Source organism: Octopus bimaculoides, chromosome 5, assembly GCF_046866305.1.
Source record: "Octopus bimaculoides isolate indiv1 chromosome 5, ASM4686630v1, whole genome shotgun sequence".
NCBI classification, from domain to species: Eukaryota; Metazoa; Mollusca; class Cephalopoda; order Octopoda; family Octopodidae; genus Octopus; species Octopus bimaculoides.
In genome coordinates this window covers 23,347,041-23,358,805 of record NC_142932.1, presented here as the reverse complement: position 1 = coordinate 23,358,805, position 11,765 = coordinate 23,347,041, and positions in this window count along the sequence as shown.

Genomic DNA, 11,765 nt, shown 5'->3' with positions numbered 1-11,765 from the left:
TTTTGTAGTCCGAACCATAAGCAGAAAAAGCTCTGGTGTTAAGTGAAGTTAGGTACTGCTGTCTCATTTGCTCTCTGTCTACTGACACGCTCAATTATTCAACCTAGTAATGGGTGACTGCATAAAAATTGTAAACGATTCAATGAGAATTTATGTAATTTATGTAGTTACAGGAAGGAAAAGGTGGTCAGGTGGAGGAGCTGAAAATCTTATCCAATACACGCTGGATCTATCAGTAAGATTCATGTTACGGTGTACATTGTACACTTCAGTGAATTTCGGATATTCTAACACATTTTAGAGAGAATATCAAGTCATTGGAGACGCAACATGAGGGGAAATCACTCTGTTCTACTACAGTCTTCTGATGACAAAAATGCTACAATTTTCTTCACTGATTATGAATGTTAGCGAGCTAATTGATATCCTCTTGCATTAAAGATCTTGATCAAAAGAAGCTGGATACCCACAAAAGTATGTGGCATGCGATGAAACAGCATGACATTGAGCTTCAAAGGAACGATCAGTTTGTTTGGGAGAAACCAAAATAGCGAGGAGAATTGCCACGACATTTAGAGCACTCAGTGATTAGTGAGACTGTTGGAAACAAACCGATAAGTAATGGAGAATGCTTTTGTCAATTCTCGGCGTGAAACCTTCATTCCTATCTTGGATCAGGTTCGCAGAGTTCTTACGCTACTTTTCAGTAGAAACTTGTTATATAATGAAGACTCTTTCTCATCTCGATTCTCAAAGTTACTCTTTTCTCAACGTTGAGTATTATAGCAGAGATTTATCGGCTGAACTTGGACGACGCGAAGATACAGAATCACGTATTTTGAACTCACATTTTTTTTTCTGGTTTTCCCTGACAATGGATATGTAAGAATAAATTTTTAAAAATAATTAAAAGCCGTGTTGTAAACATTATCGAACACATATACTCGTCGGTAGGAATTCAGTTCAGGTACGTGATGCTGATAAGCCACCATAATGGTGAAACATTGATGTCCATCGTTCGTGGATGGGATTTGGGGTGTGTTGAATCGCTTGTCTATGACTTTCAAGTGTTCTAACACCGAGCGCTTTGATGGAATCATCTCCACCACGCTATTTACAGCCCACCGGCGAACAAGCGGAGCTCCTACATTGAGTATGCATATTCGGTAATGTTAAAGCTTTGTATAAGTATAGAGAGCAAACATGAAAACGTGAATATCGTTTGTTATTGGATTGTAGGGAATCACTTGACGATTTCATTTTCACGAGATACATGTTGGATGAGTCAGCATAACAGAGGCTAACAAGAACATTTGAACTTGCAACCGAAAGTGTTTTAACACCCACTGCTACGATTGAGTCATCTCCACAGCTCTATTTCGCAGCCGACAGGCGAACCAGCAAAACACATACATTGAGTTCGATAATGTTAACAACACCAGCGCTGCTTCTACTTCATAGGTCTTTAAATAACTTCCTTTCGTGTAACAATAACACGGATTTATCATAATTAACTATGTACAATTTAACAACAGCTGCTCATATAATCTATCAGGATGTACATGCTAACAGGATGGTCATATTAATATTCATTTATGTCTTTACAATAATCTGAATGATGAGTGGTTGGCTGTCAAGTTGACTGAATATCAAAGAACGAATAGATTGGCGCTGGTTCAAGTCCTGCAGATGCACTGCTTTGAGTACATATTCGAAACGCTTAATTTTAAATGAGTGAACCCTCTGATATTTAATTAGTTACTTAGAGGAAGCGATGTACGAATCAATATTACAAATGGCAGCAGTACCGAGGGATTGGTGGCCGGTGTTTGTTTGGCTTACAATTCCAAGTTCAATATCGCGTATGGGGAAATACACTTGCTGTCTCATATTCATGTGCATTTCTCGACAGAAGCCCTGCTGCTGCTGCTGCTGCTGCTGCTACTGTGGCTGCTGCTGTTGTTGTTGTTGTTGTTGCTGCTGCTACTGCTGTTGTTGCCATTTTTGTCGCTGTTGATGTTTTTCTTTTTGTTGTAGTTGTTGAGTGACGCGCTGGACAGGAATATGGTCAAGAGTATTCTGGTCATGGCCATACCATCCTTCTTTCGGGCATTACATATCTAGGACTACACTATACAATGTTTCTCTCACTCTTGAAGACGATGGGGGTTTAATTACAGAAGATTTGGCTGCATTCGCGTAGATAATACTGCGAGAACCTTATTATTCAAAACGGACTATCCTAATATGATAAGACTATCCTAATATGATAAGATTATTATTCAAAACGGACTATCCTAATGTGTTAAGATTTTAACAGGATATTAAGCACTCTAAGAACACATTTGGGGTCAAAAGAAGTAATAAGTTCACTAGCAGGACTTCAACCACATAATTATCTTTTGCCAACCAGCCATCTTATCCTTTACACTACATTCTTGTTTTCTCTTCCATCTACATCAGTGGTTCTAAGCCATTTTTTTTATCAATAGACCCCTTCGATTCTAATTTTATACTCTGGTGGACCACCATGACTATTCGCTATTTAAAAAAAAAAATCCTATTATATTTTCATAAGCAAATATTTTTAGGGATTGTGTTTTAAAAATATTGTTTAAATATTTGGTGTTTTGTAGAAATATAAGCTTTTTATTGCTAATGACTTTTAACAACAAAATCCTATATGGACCCCGCAAGAATCATATGGACCCCCGGTTGAGAACAACTGGTTTTGATATTAGCAATGGTTTTTGTTTTCCTACTGCTTAACTTCATTATTCCATCGCCATTAAAGACTTCGTCAGTCGCTTAGTCTTAATAAGATACATTATTTAGGTTATTCCATTATATAAACCATAGCAAGGTGTTCCACTTAGGTTCAATGGGTGCGGTGATAAATAACAGCATGAATCAAATCATAAATTCAGTTTTGACTTCCTATTTCTGTGCTTCCAGATCTACAAGCGGGGATTTCCTTCACGAACGCTGTTTATTTGTCGTGGTATTTTCATGGAAGAATACAAAAATATTTTCTAGTTGCCTTCCTTTGGGAAATTTTTGCAAGACACTATTTTGTCGATAAGATTTGGACGAGCTCCTTACATCTACCTAGATATACGCCAAAACGTAAAGTGCCAGAACAAATATCATTTTTAGAAATAATACATTTCTGAATCTCTCAGAGAGATTTATGCAGTAGTGATACGATGAAGAGACAAGCACCTCCACCCAGCTAAGCCTGCATCCAGAGACATGTTTCTGAGTCTTTGCTCGTCATCAGTCTGGAGTAGCATGACCTGCTAGTCGAAGATGCTTGTCAAGATCTTGTAAGCATATAATAATTCTAGTGAAATACATTCACTGATTTCTAAATTAGAAACTAACAAAATTTGAAACTAGCAAAACTGTACAATGAACGGGAACATGAAACTCCGAGTAACAGTTTTTTGTTATATTTCTGCTGCTTTTAAATAAAGTATATATATATATATATATATATATATATATATATAAAGCCAAGAAAGAGAGAACAACTTTCAATGGTCAGTGTTCATATTCACTCAATATATTTCAAAGCATCGGAATACTTCACACCAAACATAGGTACACTCATAAATACATGACATAATATAAAAATGTATTAATTTATAAATATATAAATACATAAATGTACTTGCGAGGTTGTATGTCCATATATAAAAATCAATATATATATGTATATACACTCTGTTCTGTCTTGCCTGCTTGTTTTGTCTCCTCTATACGAACCCGATTTAAGATGTGAATTCAACATTAAAAAAAATTACTCTATGCTTTCGTTTACTTGATGTGAATAGATGTTAGGTGTTATTTATTTTGTGTTTATATCTTAAATCTCCCCCAGAACTCATATTACTTCAGGAACGTCTGTTTGTCATATTTCCCACATTTCTAATCCCTGTGTTTGCAAAGTTTTGTTTTCATTTGTAATTGGACAGTATTTTCGATTCCTCTGTTGGTATGTTTCTCTCCCCAAACGTCATCCTCCGTCAATCATTGAATGTTTTTTTTATTTTTCCTACTCCATTTTCAATGTAGCAAATTGCTCGCCCTGTCACTGCAGTGTCATGACTTACAATATTGTCATTCATTCATTTATTTATTATTATTATTATTATTATTATTATTATTATTATTATTATTATTATTATTATTATTATTATTCATAATTACCATACTCAGATTGGATTGTTGGAAAAGAAAAGAATCCTAACATCGGGCTACAACAAGTAGCCTTAGATGCCAAAACCCCTCCTGTTATATTACAGCAAGTAACCTTAGATGCCAAGAACCCTCTTGTCCCTAATAACACTGTTTTCTGCATCTGTACGAAACTGGGTTTTATGCCTATTTCCTCTCTCCATCTGTTCAGGTCTTTAGGGATAGCTCCCAATGCACCTATAACTACTGGGATACATTTTACCCGCACTTTCCACAGGCTCTGTAATTCAATAGCTAGGTCCTGGTACTTTGCTATTTTTTCTATACTTCTCATATTAATGTTTTCATCATTTGGGACTGTAAAGTAACTGTTGCTTTCTACTCTCTGCTCAGTCACTTTAAATATACCCTTCTCTACCCGAAGTGTTAACATCTGTTTTCTATGGCCCCTTCAGTTAGGTTAACTTTCTAAATAGCACCGTATCACTATCCTGTTTTCTTCGCTGGTCCACTTCCTCCTCTTTGCTCTATTATCTGCTGATGCTCTATTAGGATGACATCTGTGGTCAGTCTGCATCTTTACTGATCCATTGCCGAGCGAGAGGCCTTCCCTTAAAGGTCCAGCTTCATTTTCGCTGCTACAACTAGAGTTCTTCGGAAACACCTGTCTCTCATAAACTGAGGTAAGGTAACGCTCATCACCAATGTCATCACCATTAGTATTTTTTGACATCTGATCGTTTCAAACAACTTTCTATTGCATCATTTGTTGCACCTCTATACTGATAGGGTAGTCTGTGCTGCATTTTTTTTTTTTTTTTGTGCGGGAGCGGGATATATTGTATTGTATCAATAGGTTTTGTTACGGGTTTTCGTTTGAGTCTTCTGTTGTGTTAGTTTTTATGTTGTGCGTTGTTTGTGTAGCGCAGGTTGTGTTCTTCTGTCAGATATCGGCCTTCTATGGCACATGTTGTGGGTTTTGTTCATTTTGTTGGTTATTTACAGTATGAATTTATTCTTGTATGTCTTTGCAGGGGTGTTGCATAGTAATGTGTGTGTGTGTGTGTGTGTGTGTGTGTGTGAGTGTGTGTGTGTGTGTGTGTGTGTGTGTGTGTGTGTGTGTGTGTGTGTGTGTGTGTGTGTAACTCTTAAATCAACTATTTCATAGTATTTATGATTATCTGTCCGCCGCTCTTTTGCTTGGTTTTGTTATGGGTTCTGTTAATTATTATTATCATCATCATCATCATCATTATTATTATTATTATTATTATTATTATTGAGTGAGAGAGCAGTGCATGCCATCAAAGTGACACTGAGGTAAAATATACGAAGCCCAGAATACCCATCATGACTAGCTGTCTGATAAGGGTACACCAGGTACATGCATCATAGCCATATGTGCGCGACATGGTGATCTCATATCAAGCGCATGACCTCGCAGGTGGGGCCCAGTTAGAATTTTCTTCAGGTCGAGTAGCCCATCACGCTTAAAAGGTCCCTGAATAAGGTTTGTTCAAGTATGATGAGCGAAATCACTTTCAGTATCATCTTTCAATTCTGTTTCCTTTTCTTATCGAGTGCCTTCCTAACACCTGGAACAGAGAAACGCACCGTATACATTTGTAGGCCATGAAAATAATCACACCAGATTGTTAATTTACAAAGTCATGTCATTGAAAAAAAGGGAAGAAAGACAGGAAGAAAAGGGAAAAAATATAAAATATAAAAGTAAACAAAGAAAATAAATGGCAAAAAAAAAGGAAAGAAAATTCACAGCGACAATGCTCTTCTCAATACGTGTGACGTAGCAGTAAAGATAAACTCTTGCACTTCCTGCATGGATGATAATCCAGGGATCATTCTTACATAATTTTCAGTTCTTTTTCTGATCATTCCAAGTGCTCCTATAATCACTGGTATTATTATTGTTGTTGTTGTTATTATTGTATACTCGTCATTGTTCAACGTCCTATTTGTCCCTTGTATTGTATTGTCCCTATATGGCTTGTGTTCAGCCCTTGTGACCAATGAAGAAATTATTATTATTATTAAATTCAAATTACGACAAACGTAAATAAACAAACGAAGTTTGCTTTTAGAAGCGTTGAGATGTCTTAGAAAGTTAAAGAAGTGATTTTAAATTCTCAATCGCATTATTATTATTATTATTATTATTATTATTATTGTTATTATTATTATTTGCATTTCATTTTATGTTCCTGTTTAAGATGTAAATATAATATGGAAATTTCTAGTAACTGCAAGTGGCTCTTAGCAGCTGGTACTTAGCTCCGGTTTCAGGGCGACAAGTAGATGAGATAAATCTCCTTTGGAACAATGAAGTTCGTGAATTTGATCTAAGTTAGAAAGCTGTGATGAAAAGCGGACACTGTAGTATCAAGAAGGCCGATCTAACACATTAAGTAGAGGACAGGATACAAAAAAATGTACAATGATTGACACAGATAATGTTTACGAGGAAAAAAGAACACACCAACGAAGGAATCCAAAAGAGTGTTTACTTACAAGTATACTCTTCTCCACCCACGACACACTTATCTGAACACGTAAACTTCTTAGTATTTTATGTCAGAATAAACCATCATCACTTTCCTTGGGACAAAATGCTTAGCGGTAGTTCTTCCGGTTCCTTACATTCTGAGCTCAAATCCTGCCAAAGTCAATTTTGCCTTTCATCATTTTGTCAGAATTTTTGTGGTTGATAAAACAAGTAACAGTTGAATACCGGGGTCGATGTGATCGACTTCTCCCTAAAAATGTGGATTTTGTACCAAAATTTGAGACCATCGAACACTGGGGTCGATGTGATCGATTTCTCCCTAAAAATGTCGATTTTGTACCAAAATTTGAGACCATCGAACACTGAGGTTGATGTGATCGACTTCTTCCTAAAAATGTCGATTTTGTACCAAGATTTGAAACCATCGATTACTGGGGTCGATGTAATCGACTTCTCCCTAAAAATGCTTTGTACCAAAATTTGAAACCGGTGAAGGCAGCGAGCTGGTATAATCGTTATCACGCTGGACAAAATGTTTAGCTGCATTTCTTTCGTTTTTTTCGTTCTAAGGTCAACCACCGAAATCAATTTTGTCTTTCATTCTTTCGGGGTTCATAAAATAAGTAGTAGTTCAGGAACGGGATCGATGTAATCACCTAGGCACCTCTCTCAAAACTTCAGTGGTTATGCCTATAGTAGAAAGGGTTATTAGGAGTGGCGGATTGGCAGATTCGTTGTTGCATTTCTACCTGCTCTTTTCGTTCTGAGTTCAAATTCCGCCGAGATCGATTTTGTCTTTCAAATAAGTACCAGTCTTTCCAAATAAGTACCAGTTGAGCACTTGGGTCAATGTAAGACTGCTCTCTTCCTGGTACACATAGTGAAAAAAAATTATAAAGGCGACGAGCTGGTAGAATTGTCAGTACTCCTAGAAAATGCTTAACGGCATTCCGCCCGTCTTTACGTTTTACGTTCAAATTCCGCCGAGGTTGACTTTGCCTTTCATCCTTTCGGGGTCGATAAAATAAGTACCAGTTTAACATGGGGTTGAAGTAGTCCACTAGCCCCTCCCACCATAATTTCATGCTTTGTGCCTATAGTAGAAAGGATTATTATTATTATTATTATTATTGTTATTTGGCAGAATCGTCGGAGCGTCGGAAAAATGCTTTGCTGTATTTCTTATTTCTCTATTGCCCACAAGGGGCTAAACACAGAGGGGATAAACAAGGAGAGACAAGCGGATTAAGTCGATTGTATCGACCCTAGTGCGTAACTGGTACTTAATTTATCGACCCCGAAAGGATGAAAGGCAAAGTCGACCTCGGCGGAATTTGAACTCAAAACGTAGAGGCAGACGAAATACCGCTAAGCATTTCGCCCGGCTCGCTAACGTTTCTGCCAGCTCGCTTTGCTGTATTTCTTTTGACTCTTTACGTTCTGAGATCAGAGTCCATCAAGGTCAATTTCCCTTTTATTATTCCGGGGTCAATAGAACATAGTATCATACAATTACCCCTGGGTTGATGGTGTTGACTATTGCTCTTCGCCTCAAAACATAGCCTTGACTCACTGATTGGAGAACGCCTGCTGTAAATCATGCATTCAACCCTTGCAGTTTTAATCGCTGAGCATTTCTGCTTCTCCTCATTGCAATTTCGAATCGTATCGTTTTCAAAGCTGTGTCTCGATATCTCTCGTCCAGTTGTCTGTGCTCAGTGAAATAGAGGGTTTGCTGACCCTTTACTGGACTTCCGAGACAGATGGGAAGACAGAAAGAAGGAACGTGTCCTCAAATCAGTACAGACGTAGTAATAATAGGCTCAGGCGTAGCTGTGAGGTTAAAAAGCTTGATTCCCAACCATAAGGTATTGATTTCAGTCTCAATAGCAGCCTTTTGGGCAAGTATCTTCTAATATAACCCCGAGCCGACCAAAGCTTTGTGAATAGATTTTGCAGACGGAAACTGAAAGAAGCTCCTCGTATATGTACGTGTGGCTGTACACACACACACACACACACGCACATACATATATGCGTGTGTGTGTATGTGTGGGTATTTCTGTATGTATTAATGTACATATGCATGTGTTTTCCTGTTTGTGTTTGTTCTCTTCACAGCTTGACAACTATTGTTGGTTAGTTTACGTCCCTGACGGTTTGGAAAAAAAAAAGGACCTATAGAAGTTCCTGACTTACAAAAAAAAAGTATTGGAGTCGATTATTGCGACTAAACCCTTGAAGGTGGTGTCCTAGCATGGCCGCACTCCAATGACTGAACGAAGTAAAGGACAAAAGATAAAAGAAAGATAAATGCTTGCCAAAGGCATCCAAGAGCCAGGCGGCGATGGTGTTAAACTGGGCGACGCATTACGTCTACCATTCATAGTGTTGGGTCTGTTGCTGAGTTAATCTAATGGCGACAGTGGATGTATTCCATTATCTTTCGTTGTACGTTTTTTTTTCTTCTTACGGTTGCCACAATGCTGGTTTCCCTTGTAATTTACTTATGAATAAACATACACATGCAAACAGAAACACGTTGGTATGCGCACACATTTACAGATAAAATATTTGTTCATCCTATTTTCTTCGTCGAAAACAGTTTCATTCTATTTCTTTACCCCATCTCTCTCACTCACGTACTCTCTCTCTCTCCCCCCCTCTTTCTCTCTCTACCTCATCAAATATTTCTGTTTCTTCTCTTTCACCTATTGACCAACACACTCATAAACTCAGTCTTGTTATCTCTTTCCCACTCTGTTTCTATCTGTCTGTCTATCTATTTATCTATCTATATATATATATCTATCTATATATATATATATATATATATATATATATATATATATATATATATATATATATATATATATATATATATATATATATATAAACAATATATGAGTATATGCATATATATGTACATGTATGTATATACGTTCATCCACATGTACATATAGATACATAACTGGGTACATGACGTGGCAAAAGAACAAGGACAAAAATGGTAAACAAGGTGCAACAAACAAGCAGGCCACATAGAAACATCCCATATATATATATATATATATATATATATATATATATATATATATATGTCTGTCTGTCTACCTATCTCTCTGCCTGTCTGTCTGTCTACCTATCTCTCTGCCTGTCTGTCTGTCTACCTATCTCTCTGCCTGTCTGTCTGTCTACCTGCCTACCGGTTTGTTTGTATGTCTTTCTATCTATTGATTGGTCGATGGTTCGATGGTTCGATGCACCTACCTACCTACCTACCTACCTATCTACCTGTCTATCTATCTATCTACCTATCAAACTATCTATGTTTGTCTGTCAGCCTGTCTATCTGTCTGTCTGTCTGTCTATCTGTCTCTATTGATTGGTCGATGGTTCGATCCATTTACCTACCTACCTACCTACCTACCTACCTACCTACCTACCTACTTACCTACCTACCTACCTACCTACCTACCTATTTATTTATATTCCCATCTTTCTAGTCACTTGTTTATCTTTCTGTCTCTCTGTTTACTCCTCTAACCCTAGCCCTAACCGCTCTCTCTCCTCTCCTCTATCTCAAAAAAAGTAGAAGCTAGAGTCTGTTCCGATCCAAAGGCCCTTTTGGTCAGAACTTAACTCAATTTCCACAGCATTTAAGTGACTGAAAATATAGAATTTCCCTCTGGATTGTATTTATCAAAAGCCAAAACCTTCACTAAACTTACTCCGAGTTTCTCTTTTATTTTCATCTTCAAATCGCCAGACCCAACCAAAAGGCGTCGACGGCTTGAGACTCCAATAATAACCGCAATGATATATTAAAAATTCATCATAACTTCCTCCGCTCAAGCCCCCTCTTGGCGCGGAGGCCCCCTCTTGGCGCGGAGCCCAATCTGAATAAGTCTGTCTATTACGATTAAAACCGGTCCTGTGTGTGCGTGTGTGTGTGTGCGTGTGTGCGTGCGTGCGTGTGTGTGTGTGTGTGTGTGTGTGTGTGTGTGTGTGTGTGTGTGTGTGTATGCACACACTCACATACACACGACTGACTTCTTTCAATTTCTGTCTACCAAATCCACTCATGAGGTTTGGATCGGCCCAGGGCTAGAGTAAAAGACAAATTGCCCAAGGAGACGTGTTGAGAGACTGAACCTGAAACCATGTGGTTAGGAAGCAAGCTTCTTACTACACAGGCGTGCCTGCGCCTATAAAATATGAGATGCGTACGGAGCCTAGGTTTCCGAAGCAGTCAAACATCTCAGTACTAAGTAGACTCGACGTTGCGTAATCCCAGTGATCGAACGAGAAGCGATGCTTTCAACCATGATATGGCTGCGTAAATGAGGTGTTTAAAATATATAATGAAAATAAATACAGTCGATTGCCAAACCTTTTGATGATGTAAGGTCACCAGGTATTCATCGAGGTGCAGTTTAGTTTCATTCAATGGCGGAGCGGAGTATTGTGTGTTATATTGATCAGTACTCAGCTGGTACTTCAACGCTCAACCTCATGAAAATTATATGGACGATGTTTTCACAGTGTGTATTTGTATCACACACGCGCGCGCGCGCGCGAGCCCTTATATACGTATGTAAAAAATCCTCTGTTTGTGATATAAAAGAATACCTGTGTACCACGTGGTAATTAATTGTTACCAACGTGCTTACAACTTGATGCAAGATTGATTAGATGGGATAATGATGAAAAGATCATACATAATGTATTAAAATTATTTAGGAACTCCATTGTTTGATACTTGTTCTGTTTATGTGTGTGTGTGTGTATGTGTGTGTGTGTATGTGTGTGTGTGTGTGTGTGTGTGTGTGTGTACAAAATAGAAACGACACCCTGACGAGGAATCTAGTCCCAGTCTGCTGCGTAACAGGCAAGGGATATTTACCACTCGGTAGGATAGTTGTAAGTATCCCCGCCTGTCACACGGGAGACTGGTGTTTGATTCCCCGCAGGGGAGGCACTTCTATTTCATGTGTGCATGCGTGTGCGTATATACTCTTTACTCTTTTACTTGTTTCAG